This window comes from Haliaeetus albicilla, chromosome W, assembly GCF_947461875.1.
Source record: "Haliaeetus albicilla chromosome W, bHalAlb1.1, whole genome shotgun sequence".
Lineage (NCBI taxonomy): Eukaryota > Metazoa > Chordata > Aves > Accipitriformes > Accipitridae > Haliaeetus > Haliaeetus albicilla.
The window spans coordinates 40686028-40699730 of record NC_091515.1 but is presented as its reverse complement, the minus strand read 5'-3'; positions in this window follow the sequence as shown (position 1 = coordinate 40699730).

Genomic DNA, 13703 nt, shown 5'->3' with positions numbered 1-13703 from the left:
GGTTATAGAAAAGGCAAGGGAGGACAATGAACGGCAGAGTGCCAGAGACGGCCAATTCAGAAGCCTAATTGGAACCCAAATTCAGGTACAGGGAGGTTAATGATTAAGCAATACCACCAGCTAATTCTGTACAGAATAAAAAATAGAATGTCTGGGATGACAATATCCCAGCTGATTGAAATTGCATATAAAGTATACAATAATAGAGAAGAGGTTGAGAAAAAAAAAATTAAAAAATTGAAAGATAGAAAACAAAAAGCAGCAATATTGGCTGCTGCTTTTGTCAAGGCTCAGACCTCATCTAGAGGTCGAGATTTTAGAAGGGGATGAGGACGAGGGCAGAACCAAGGGACGGGAAGAAATCTGGAATTTAGGATCCCCCTTGGATAGGGACCAGTGTGCTATTTGCAAGGAAAGAGAACATTGGAAAAATGAATGCCCAAAAAGACAGTCTAATCAGATTTTAACTCCTGCAGCAACACCTGTGCCAGAGGAATTAATTGGAGTCATTTATGAAGACTCCAATTGATAGGGACCGGGGGTTGAAAAGGAGCACCCAGCCAAACCCCTAGTTGAAATTAAAATGGGGAATGATGTAGTTAAATTTTTAGTTGACACAGGAGCAACTTATTTGGTATTAAATAGTTGTACCTATGAGTAAATATTCTATGGCTGTTGTTGGTGCAACAGGAAAACAAGAGGTTAGACCCTTTTTCCAACCGATTGAGTGTAAAATTGGTAACAAGATGCCTACACATGAGTTTTTATACATGCCAGAATGACCATTACCTCTAATGGGAAGGGACTTGTTGAATAAATTAGGGGCACAAATAACTTTTGATGCAAATAAAATAAGAGTCCATATTCCGCAAAATAATGCCTGGGAAGCGCAGATATATGTGTTACAGGAACTACTTGGGACAGCAGAAGACAAAGAAAAGGAAGTCAACTTCATTGAAGAAATAGAAGATGCCGTAACTCCCTTCATACGGGCAACTGAGAAACCTGGAAAAGCTAAATCTGCTGAACCGGTAAAAATAGAATTGAAGACAAGAGCTAAGCTGGTAAGACGAAAACAGTATCCTATAAAATTGGAAGCCCATGTTGGATTGGAACCCATCATAAACAACTTCCTCAAGTATGGACTGTTGCGAGAGTGCCAGCCAGAATATAACACTCCAATTCTACCTGTTCAAAAGCTGCATTCACAGGAATACAGATTAGTACAAGATCTAAGAGCTATCAACCAAATAGTAGTGGATGTCCATCCAGTGGTACCTAATCCCTATACCTTGCTAACAACTATTATTGATTCTAATGTTTATTTTACAGTACTGGACTTGAAAGATGCTTTCTTCTGCATCCCTGTAGAAGAGCAAAGTCAGAAACTGTTTGCTTTTGAATGGGAAAGTCCCTTGACAGGATGAAAGATGCAGTTATGCTGGACAGTGCTTCCCCAAGGATTCAAGAATAGCCCCATGATTTTTGGTAACGTACTTGCGAAAGAACTGGAGCAGTGGCAAGGTAAGGAAGCTAATGTTACCTTGTTACAGTACATAGATGATATACTGCTGGGGGCTGTTACGGATGCACACATAACCAAATCCAACAGGTGTTAAAAGTCAGATTTATTCTTCAGTAAAAGTTAGTTAGAAGTCCAGTAACATTTTATAAAACCACAGGCTCAATGATGTAAAGAGAATTAATGCTACATGGCTGACTTAAGAATCCCCAAGATTTAAAGTGATGGCTCCAAAATGAGCATATCATTCACCTAAAAGATGAGGGCTCTCTCCCTCAAGGAGTTACCTCGGGCAGTGCCCTGACCCAAGGGGGAGTCCCCGACTGCAGACCCGCTGCTCTGAGGAGGACTACCAACATGTCCTCCGGCAGGACCCTGTTTATACCCTTGTCGAATCTGATCTGTGGTCATTTAATCCTATTGGCCAAGAGGGTCACCTCAGTGTACCTGGCACATCTCGATTGGCCAGTTCAAATTGGCCAGTTCAAATTTCAACCTGTGGCCTCCAGGGTTTCCTTCCCCTTCTCCCTGCCTGGAGAAGTTTCATTTCCTGCTGGTGGGATGGGGGGGGGGAGTGTACTGCCACACAATCCACAGACCACAGTCACGATTCAACTGGTTTCCTTGAAGTGGTGGTACAGTCACCTCTTGCCTCCAAAGTTAAAAGGGGGTGCAGTTTGGTGAATTTGACACTCATTGTGGGCCATCATTCCCTTCTGGTCTAGAATTAAAGTAGAATATCGAACACAGGAATATCCAGTGTATGGACAGGTTTTAAGGGAGTATACTTAATTGTTAGTACAGGCTTCACTACCAAGTGTTTGATAGAACTTATTTCAATATAGATTACAGTAATCACAACTACAAGCATTATTAAAGATTAGAGAAGGCTGGTCGCCCACCCCGTGAAAGAAAATCCAAACATATCAAAACTTTTCCCAACCAGTTGGTCCCTGGTGCAGAAGCAATTGCCTCCAAGTCTCTTGCCATATTTGCTCGTTGATTCAGTCTTGAAGCCACATTGACACATTTGGAGTGAACACAGCAGTTGTCCATCGACATGGTCAAAACTTTACATATACCCTTCTCTTTCTTTGGCATCTAATCCAATACAGCCCACTTTTGATAGTCATTTTAAGCAATTGTTTGAGAGTCCCCAAATTGTTAGATGTAGCGTTGGCTAAGGTTGATAGCTGTAAACTCAGTTCTAGAGTTCTCTGTCGGTGTTTTCTTGGGTATCATACATAGTCACCCCTATGGAATTTCAGGGCATGATGTAGTACTGTTCCAACTCCACCCCGTGATCTCATGGGCTAGTTGGAGGGTATAGTTGCATCTGGTGACCAACTACAAACAATATGATTATAACCTCCTCCCCCATATAATCTGAAACTCCAGCTATAATTGTTGCATTGTTCCCATGTGAGCTCAAGGGCTCGTGATACTGATGTCCGTAATTTTTGCCATGACATTATCAGCCAGATCTTCACCATCCACACCTGCCACCATCATCACTGCCAGTAGAAGCACTGGAATGGCTCGTTTCTTCATTGTCCTAAAAGAAAGCACAAACTAGGCCTTGGTCTTAAAACTGGGTCACAGGGTTAGAAGTCTGGGATTATCCACCGGGCACTGATGTGGTGAGTCTTTCTGCTCCCATGAGACGGTCTCAGAAGACCAATGTAATCAACCTGCCACATGCTCCAAAGAGCCTTGCCTTGTCTGTTATGCTGGGCCGGAGCTTGGTTTGGGTGATTAGCCTTATTCAGCATTGCAGGCAAGCTGTAAGAATTCCTTCACAGGTTTTCATAGACACTGGCCATCCCCAAGATCAGCATTCATAATAGAGATCTGCTTTCCCTGAGGGGCCTTGTTTGATATGCAACCATTCTGCTAGTCTATCCCAATCTTCCTTCCCACTGGTGACCATCCTGATTTGGGCCAAGTGGTCCACCTGCTGATTCCATTTCGCAGCTGGGGTTCCATCCTGAGCATGTCCCTTCACCCATCCCACCTTTAAAGGTCAGGATCTCCCTATTGCCAGATGTTGCCAGTCCTCTGTCCTCCACACTTTTGCATGACCTACTTCCCACTTACTAGATTCCCACTGACATATCCACTCTGTAGTGCCCTTAAAGGTTGCATAAGAGTCAGTATAGACAATGGTAGCACCATTCTCTACGGTCAGTAATAAAGCCCGCAGTTCTCCTATTTGTGCACTACCTTCACCCTCTTCCTCAACTGTCTTCCCAGTACCAATCTCCAATGCCACTGCTTTATATTGCCATTTTGATCCCACTCGACGGGCAGATGCATCCATGAACCATACTCCCTGCACATCTGAGCCTGCCACAAATTCGGGTGCCTCCTCAGTCAGAGAAGGTTTATAAGGTTGACCCAACAATGTTGGATCAGGGTTCACAGGTTGCTGTAGTTTGAAAACCTTGGTCAGACCCTCCTTTAGTGGGAGCAATTGGCTTATCCCTTCTAGGTATGCATACCATTTCCTAACTGTGGCCTTTTGGGCTACTCCCTCGGGAGGAGGTGACCCATTGAGGATTGAATTTAAGAGAGGGAAAGGACCCTGTACTATAACATCCTGTGAGATATGCAGCTTTTCAGCCTCTTTAACGGCTCTAGTGAGGGAAAGAATCCCTCTTCTCCCAATCTGAATATCGTTGCTCAGTCTCCTTAGATGAAGTGGAAGAGAATAATAATGGCCTAGCTGGTCCCTGCGGCCTCTTTTGAAACACGCCACAGTATGAGGCATGTTCAGCGAATCCCCATTCCACCCTTAATGGATCTCATGGGTGCAATGGGCCTAGTCTCTGATAAGCCTTAAGCTCACCTTTCAAAGTGTTAAGGGCTTCCGTATGTTGCAAAGTCCAATCCCATTTCCTATTCTTTCGGAGCAAGTCATAGAGAGGGTGGGCAATCACTGAAAACCCTGGTATATGTTTTCTCCAGTAGCCCAAAGTACCTAACAGCTGTTGTAATTCCATTTTATTGCCTGGAGTCTGTCCCTTTTCAATAGCTGATAGAGTGTCGTCAGGTACTGCAACTGCTCCAGCTATCCACCAAGCCCCCAGGAATTCGACTTCTTGTCCAGGACCTTGGCATTTAGAAGATGGAACATCTAGCCCATTCTTGACTAACAGATTCCAGATGGCCTCAGCCACCTGCCCTACCTGTTCCTTGTTATCCCCACCAACTAGGATATCATCTATATATTGATATATGTGAATGCCTGATGGTACTTCCACAGCATCAAGGGGCTTGGCTAAAGCATTGTGGGCAATAGCGGGGGAATGCGTATATAAGGCTCTTTATCAGCAGACCATTGGCAGGTATTCACCATGCGGATTGGGCGGCCTGAAGTCCAAACCGCAGCTCCTAGTTTTTAGCCCTTCCAGTTCCTCTCGCAGTGCCGCGAAAGGGTTCTGTTTCTCTTCCCGAGGGGGCGGGGTTGCTGGCGCTTCCCTTTAGTCTCTAGCTTTCCCCTCCAGCAATCCCACTCCCGGATGTCGTCAGTGGACTTCCCGTGCAGCACGGCTCGGGGTGCCCCCAGTGCCGGTGCCTTCCGCCAGAGAGCGTTCCTTCCGGGATCGTAGTTCCGACCCGACCGCCCGCGAGTTCGAGACCGCTCGGGGCGGGGTTTACAACCAGCTGGCCGGACTTTCCTGCTGCCCTCCGTTAACTCCGACAGTCCCTTTTCCCGGATAGTAACAGGTTCTCCTCTCTCCTTGGGGTCTGCACCCCCAGCCCAGTAGGCTACTCGGGATGTTATCGACTGATCACCTGCCGGTCCAGCACTCAGAAACACTCCCAGTCCCCAGTAATTTCTCGCTTCTTCATCACTCAACAGTATCCGGTCCTCCCCCGTTAGAGAAACGCTCCACAAATACTCAGTTTCGGTTTCGCCCGGCTTGCGTGAAAACTTAGCTTGTAACTCGCTGAGTTCGGGTCCCGACCAAGGGGTTGTGCAAATAGTGTTTCGGGGGCTCCCACTGTGCGGACCCGTGTGCCTTTCTGTTTTAATAAGGGGTCGCACGTCCCTTTCCTCCAATTCCACCTTCAGACAATCTATTTCCCCTTGCCTTTTAGCAGAATCACTCTTTCGGTTCTGTGCTTGAATCAAGCAGGCGCCCAGGAGGGCACACACGCTGCATTTGCCGTCTCGACTACTTCCGCGGCATAGTTCTACTCTCTCCACAACCGCTGCTGGGTCGGACCACTTCTTCGCCCATTCCAGACGTGGGGGAGAAGGGCTGCAGCCGTGCTTCTGTAGTAATTCCTCTATTAACACCATCCTGCCGACTACGCCAATTTAAAATGTTACGGATGCACAACTAACCAAATCCAATAGGTGTTAAAACTCAGATTTATTCTTCAGTAAAAGTTAGTTAGAAGTCCGGTAACATTTTATAAAACCACAGGCTCAATGATGTAAAGAGAATTAATACTACACGGCCGACTTAAGAATCCCCAAGATTTAAAGTGATGGCTCCAAAACGCGCGTATCACTCCCCTAAAAGCTGAGGGCTCTCTCCCTCGAGGAGTTACCTCGGGCGGTGCCCCAGCCCGAGAAGGAGTCCCCGACTGCAGACCCGCTGCTCCGAGAGGACTGTCAACATGTCCTCCGGCGGGACCCCGTTTATACCCTTGTCAAATCTGACCTGTGGTCATTTAATCCTATTGGCCAAGAGGGTCACCTCAGTGTACCTAGCGCGTCTCGATTGGCCAGTTCAAATTTCAACCTGCGGCCTCCAGGGTTTAGGTTTTTTTTTTTCATCTTCTCCCTGCCTGGAGAAGTCTCGTTTCCTGCTGGCGGAATGCGGGGGGGGGGGGGGGGAGTGTACTGCCACAGGGGCAGACACGGCTGCTGGAAGAAGAGATAGAGGCAACGTCGCTGTCAGTGAATGCTTCTGCTCAGAAGGCCGAACTAATTGCATTAACCTGAGCTTTAGAGACTTCAGAAGGAAAGCGGGCCAACATTTACACTGACTCAAAGTATGCCTTTGGAATAATACATGCACATGGTGCAATTTGGAAAGAGAGAAGATTATTATCATCACAAGGAAATCCTATAAAATATAGCAAAGAAATTTTGAGACTACTCAAAGCAGTCAATAAACCAAAAGAAGTGGCAGTAATACATTGCAAAGCACACAAATCTGGACAGACTGATATAATCAAAGGAGATCAAAAGGCCAATAAGACTGCAAAAAGAGCTACTTCATTCACAAAAATTGCAACCTTAGTTCCTGAAAGAGCTTTTAATGTTAATGTCCCTGAATATACAGACAAAAGAAGATAAATTGGCTGAATTTCTAAAATGTATTAAGACTCCTGAAAGATGGTAGAAAACTTCAGATGGACAATGTATAATTACACCTCAAATAATGAGGGAACTTATGAAAGGAACACATGGGACCACTCATACAGGAACTGAGGCCCTGGTAGAAATGGTGAGAACACATGCAATAGGCATTAACATGCTAAAAATTGCTAAAGGTATTACACAAGGTTGTGAAATCTGTTTAAAGAATAATCCCAAAAGTCAAAAAAGACCCTTACCAGGAGAGGTAAGAAGAGGTTTTATACCTGGGAATTACTGGCAAATTGATTTCTCTGAATTACCAAAGTGTAAAGGATATAAATATTTATTAGTAATTGTTGATACCTTTTCAGGTTGGCCAGAAGCTTTCCCGTGTCGCACCAACAAAGCCAGGGAGGTGGTAAAAATGCTTTTGAAAAGAAATAATACCTAGGTTTGGAGTTCCCAAAGGATTTTCTTTAGATAGGGTACCCCATTTTGTAACAGAAATCATACAGGAAATTTCTAAATTCTTACAGATAGCATGAGATTTACACACTCCATGGAGACCACAGTCTAGTGGGAAAGTAGAAGGAATGAATCAAACAATTAACAAATTAGGAAATTATGTCAGGAAACTCAGATGAAATGGACTGAAGTTTTGCCTCTGGCATTACTTAGAATCAGAATAACACCTAGGATAAAAGACAAGATTAGCCCATTTGAAATATTGTATGGAAAAGATAGTCAGATGCACCTGAAAGGAGAACACATCTCGTGCCTTTGGATTCACCAGTACACCCCTTCAAGCCGGGAGACTCAGTACATCTGCAGACGTGGAAAGACAAACCACTCGCGGAAAAGTGGAGAGGACCCTATCAAGTACTACTGACTACAAACACTGCAGTGAAGCTCCAGGGAGTTGAATCCTGGATTCACTATACTAGAATAAAAGAAAATACCATCCCCTTATGGACTTCCATGCCAAAGGACCTTTAAAATCGAAACTAAAGAAAACCCAATATTAAGTTACAGTATAGCATTCTTGCAGAAACAATAATGAAGTTGCTAGTTGTTCTAAATATTTTGATAATTTGGGTAAAGAGTAATAATCCATTATGTAGACCAGGAATTTACAAAGGAATGGTGTGAGACTTAAGATGGGTATTAAATACCATCATAAGTCTCAAAGGGGAAAATTGATGTCAGATACAGAAAACCCTGTGGTAGATTAGAAAGTCCTGTTTTAAATTAAGTTAGTTAGCTTTTCTATTCTTCCTGTTTAATGGTGCCTCACCTGGAGCACCAGTTCTGATCCTTTCTATTCTTCCTGATTGATGGTGCAACCCTCTTGGCAGGAAAATGAACTGCTGACCCAAAACAGAGCGATTTAGCGGTCAAAGCAAGGAGGGGATACCTCCTCAAATGACCACCAAAGACCACCCGAGACCCACACGCATGCGAAGAAGGCATCTGATGTGTGTTATGGTTACGTAATCCTATACATATGCATTAGATAGTTTGAATACGTATTAGGTAGGAGTAGTTTAATAAATTAGATGCAATTGTTACTGTATAAAAGGGACACACCTGAGGAATCTGGTGTGCTTGATTTGTGGAAAGTCCACTGAGCACCCTGCGCAGAATAAAGCAATATCTCTCCCGAGTGTGTGAGATTGGTCTATTGCACACCGGGTAACGAATCCGCTTTTAGGACAACACTCTAAACTTTTGAGACACCTTGCGGTTTAACCCCAGCCAGCAGCTAAACACCACACACTCACACTACAGTTGGATGTGGGATATAATCACTCATGGGTTGAGATGAAGACAGTTTAAGAAGAAGAAAAATAAAAGAAAAAGAAAAACAATAAAAACAAATGATGCAAAAAAATCCCAATTGCTCACCACCAGCTGACTGACGCCCAGCCAGCCCCCAAGCAAGAGCAGCCCCTGCAAACTTCCTGCAACCCAGCTTTTATTGCTGAGCATGTGTCCTGGTTTCAGCTGGGATAGAGTTAACTGTCTTCCTAGTAGCTGGTACAGTGCTATGTTTTGAGTTCAGTATGCGAAGAATGTTGATAACACTGATGTTTTCAGTTGTTGCTCAGTAGTGTTTAGACTATAGTCAAGGATTTTTCAGCTTCTCATGCCCAGCCAGGGCACCTGACCCAAACTGGCCAACAGTGTATTCCATACCATGTGACGTCCCATCTAGTTTAGGAACTGGGAAGTGGGGGCAGGGAATCGCCACTCGGGGACTGGCTGGGTGTCGGTCGGCGGGTGGTGAGCAATTGCCCTGCGCATCATTTGTACATTCCAATCCTTTTATTACTACTGTTGTCATTTTATTAGTGTTATCATTATCATTATTAGTTTCTTCTTTTCTGTTCTATTAAACCGTTCTTATCTCAACCCAGGAGTTTTACTTCTTTTCCTGATTTTCTCCCCCATCCCACTGGATGGGGGGGAGTGAGTGAGCGGCTGCGTGGTGCTTAGTTGCTGGCTGGGGTTAAACCACGACAGCATGTCGTCATGTAGTATGGAATATCCCTTTGGTCAGTTGGGATCAGCTGTCCCAGCTCTGTCCCCTCTCAGCTTATTGCTCACCCCCAGCCTACTCGCTGTTGGATCAGTATGAGAAGCAGAAAAAGCCTTGACTCTGTGTAATTATTGCTCAGCAGTAACTAAAACATCGGTGTGTTATCAATACTGTTTGCAGCACAAATCCAGAACATAGACCCTGTATTGGGTTTGCATTGTGTTATTGGTTTGTGTGGTGGGATATTTTGGTAGTGGGGGAGGGGGCTGCAGGGGTGGCTCCTGTGAGAAGCTGCTAGAAGCTCCCCTGGCTCCAAGTCGAAGCCGCCTCTGGCCCAGGCCGACCCAATCAGTGACAGTGGTAGCGCCTCTGGGATAACATATTTAAGAAGGGGAACCTGCAGTGAGTAGGGGGATTGGAATGTGAGAGGAACACCTATGCAAATACTGAGGTCAGTGAAGAAGGAGGGGGAGGAGGGGTGCCGGAGGGGTTGATGCCCCTGCAGCCCATGGTGAGGCAGCAGGCTGTCCCCCTGCAGCTCATGGAGGTGAACAGTAGAGCAGATGCCCACTTGCAGGCTGTGGAGAAGCCCACGCAGGAGCAGTTGGATGCCCCCGAGGAAGGCTGTGACTCCATGGGAAAGCCTACACTGGAGCAGCGTGTGACTGAAGATCTGCCTGCGGAAAGGACCCACGCCAGGGAAGTTCGGGAAGAACTGCAGCCCGCAGAAAGGACTCATGTTGGAGAAGTTCGTGAAGGACTGTCTCCCGTGGGAGGGACCCCACGGTGGAGCAGGGGACGAGTGAGGAGTCTTCCCCCTGAGGAGGAAGGAGCGGCAGAGACAATGTGTGGCAAGCTGACCCCAACCCCCATCCCCTGTTCCCCTGCGCCGCCGGGGGGAGGAGGTAGAGAGAACCGGGAGTAGAGTTGAGCCGGGAAGGAGGGAGGGGTGGGGGGAAGGTGTTCTAAGGTTTGGTTTTACTTCCTAATATCCTTGTTTTGTTTTGATTTGTAGTAAATTAAATTGATTTTGTTTCTTCTCCAAGTTAAGTCTGTCTTTTGCCCGTGACCATAATTGGTGAGTGATCCCTCCCAGTCCTTATCTCGACCCACGAGCCTGCCTTTATATTTTCTCCTCATCCCATCGTGGCTGGGGGGAAGGAGTGAGGGTTTAAACCACTACACGTTGCAAGGTTTTTGGGGGGGGGGGGGTCTACAGGGCTACTATGAAGAAAATTAACTCTATCCCTGCCAAAACTAGTACATACCTGAATAATACTTTGTTTAGGCTTGCTTGTATTTTTCCTTTAGGCAATATTCTGCAAGATTCCGCTTTTGGTCCTGCTTTGTCCTGTATGTCAGGGCAGTCCCAAGACAAGAGACAGAGATGTAAGATTCAAAGGCTCTAGCAAGCAGTAGCTCAAAGAGGCTGAGCTCTGCCTGTTAGCCAGTTTTGTTAGGTCTCCTGATAACAGAACAATGGTAGCTGAAGACTTAATATTTACAGAAGATCATCTCCTTTGAACAGAAGCCTATGTAACACTGACACTATCTCCCCCCTTCACCCAGGGTGTGCCCCCACATCCTCCAGTGGACCAAACTTAGTAGGATAATGGGTGCCCAGGAACCTCTGGGCCATGACCCACCCAATCAATCAAATACTGCAGGTACCCCAGGATATCCTGGAATCCAAAATAGCCCAGACACGATATTCTCTCTGGCCCTGGACCATAACTGGAGATGGAGGTAGAGGATGCCACTGGAAGGGATCTGGGTGAACAGGTTTTAACAGGGAGATGTGAACAATGGTTGAATATTGAGAGCACGTAGAAGGTGCAGATGAAATGCAAATGGTATTTATACAGGCCCAGGTAATGTTGGTCTGACATAGAATAATCAAACATAGTCCCCAACCACAAAGTCCAGTGCTGGTTGTGGCAGGTACACCTGCCCTGATATAAAGCAAAACTTCTCTGGCCATGGAAGAGAGAAAAAACCTAGAGACCACAGGTTAGAAGTTGAACTTGAACTGACCAGTCCACACAGTGGTGTCAAGTTACCATCAGCAGGTACATGCGTCAGGAATATGGAAGTGTTGACCCTCGGCCAATGGCACTAAAATGACCATATATAACCACAGGTCAGATTCAACAAGGGTATAAATGGGGCCCCACCAGAGGGCATTTTGAGCTAGTCCTCCTCGGAGGAGCAGGTCTGCAGTTGGGGACTCTCCCCTTGGGTCGGGACGCCACCCTAGGTAACTCCTCAAGGTTGAGAGCCCTCATCTTTTAGGTGAGTGATATTGCACATTTTGAGTCATCATTTTTAAACCTTAAGAATTCTTAAGTTGGCTGTTGTAATGGTTTTGTGTGGCAAGGTTTTGGTAGCGGGGGGGGGGGGTTTACAGGGGTGGCTTCTGTAAGAAGCTGCTGGAAGCTTCCCCTGTGTTCGAGAGAGCCCATACCAGCCGGCTCTAAGATGGACCCGCTGCCGGCCAAGGCTGAGCCAATCAGCGATAGTGGTAACGCCTCTGTGATAACATTTTTAAGAAGGAAAAAAGTTGGGACAGTGAGAAACAGCTGCCGGAGAGAGGAGTGAGAACATATAAGAGAAACAAGCCTGCGGAAACCAAGGTCAGTGAAGAAGGAGGGGGAGGAGATGCTCCAGGCGCTGGAGCGGAGATTCCCCTGCAGCCTGTGGTGAAGACCCTGGTGAGGCAAGCTGTCCCCCTGCAGCCCATGGAGGTCCACGGTGGAGCAGATATCCACCTGCAGCCCGTGGAGGACCCCACGCCGGAGCAGGTGGGTTCCCAAAGGAGGCTGTGACCCCGTGGGAACCCTGCGCTGGAGCAGGCTCCTGGCAGGACCTGCGGATCTGTGGAGAGAGGAGCCCACGGAGCAGGTTTTCTGGCAGGACTTGTGACCCCGTGGGGGACCCACGCTGGAGCAGTGTGCTCCTGAAGGACTGCACACCGTGGAAAGGACCCATGCTGGAGCAGTTCGTGAAGAACTGCAGCCCGTGGGAAGGGCCCACGTTGGAGAAGTTCGTGGAGGACTGTCTCCTGTGGGTGGGACCCCACGCTGGAGCAGGGGAAGAGTGTGATGAGCCCTCCCCCTGAGGAGGTGAAGTGGCAGAAAATAACCTGTGATGACCGTAAACCCCATCCCTGTCCCCCTGTGCCGCTGGGGGGGCTTGGTGGAGAAATCCGGGAGTGAAGTTGTGCCCGGGAAGAAGGGAGGGGTGGAGGGAAGGTGTTCTGAGATTTCGTTTTATTTCTCATTACCTTACTCTGGTTGATTTGTAATAAATTGAATTAATTTTCCCAAACTGAGTCTGTTTTGCCCGTGACGGTAATTGGTGAGTGATCTCTCCTGTCCTTATCTCAACCCACAAGCTTTTTGTTATATTTTTTTCTCTCCCCTGTCCAGCTGAGGATGGGGGAGTGATAGAACGGCTTTGGTGGGCACCTGGCATCCAGCCAGGGTCAACCCATCACAGCTGTGTAGTACTAATTTCCCCTTACATCATTGAGCCTGTGGTTCACTAATGTTATTGGAGTTCTAACTGACCTTTTTTATCGAAGAATAAAATCTGGTTTTAACACCTGTTTGATTTGATTGCATGTGTCTCTGTGACACTGGTCAATGACGTCTATCTGCATAGTCTTTGTAAGGAGCCTTTGATTTTTCCAGCTGCTCTTGAAGAAACAAATGCATATGCTGCAACCGCTCAAGGGAGTCCTGAGGAGAATACCCCTGGACAGCCACTGGAGTAGCTGGGTGGTCACAGAGATGAAAACTGTACTGTGTGTAAAAAGGGGTCTGCTACATGAAAAAGTCGACACTGCTGTTATGTGCACATTCTGCCAATGGTAACAGAGACACTCAGTCATCTTGATGTTAATTGATATAACAGTGGAGATACTGCTCCAGGATGTGGTTTACCTGCTCCATCTGACCATTAGACTGTGGGTGATAAAGGGTGGAAAGACAGAGTTGGACCCCCAGCAGGCCCATAAGCTGCCTCAACAACTGGGCAGTAAACTGGGCCCCTTCATCTGTCACCATGGTATCCGGCAGACTATGACAGTGAAGCAATAGCTGCAAAAACAAGTGCGCAGTCTGAGGGGCCATGGGCAGCCTCTTTAGTGGAACAAGAATAGCCACCTTAATAAACAAGTCCACAAGCACCACTTGCTGTATGCCCCTGAGACACAGGCAAGTCCACAATAAAATCCATTGAAATAATTTGCCATGGCTGCTCAGGAGTTTGTAGGGGTTGTAATAGTCCCTGTAGCCTCTACATCAGTCTCTTGGCCCTGG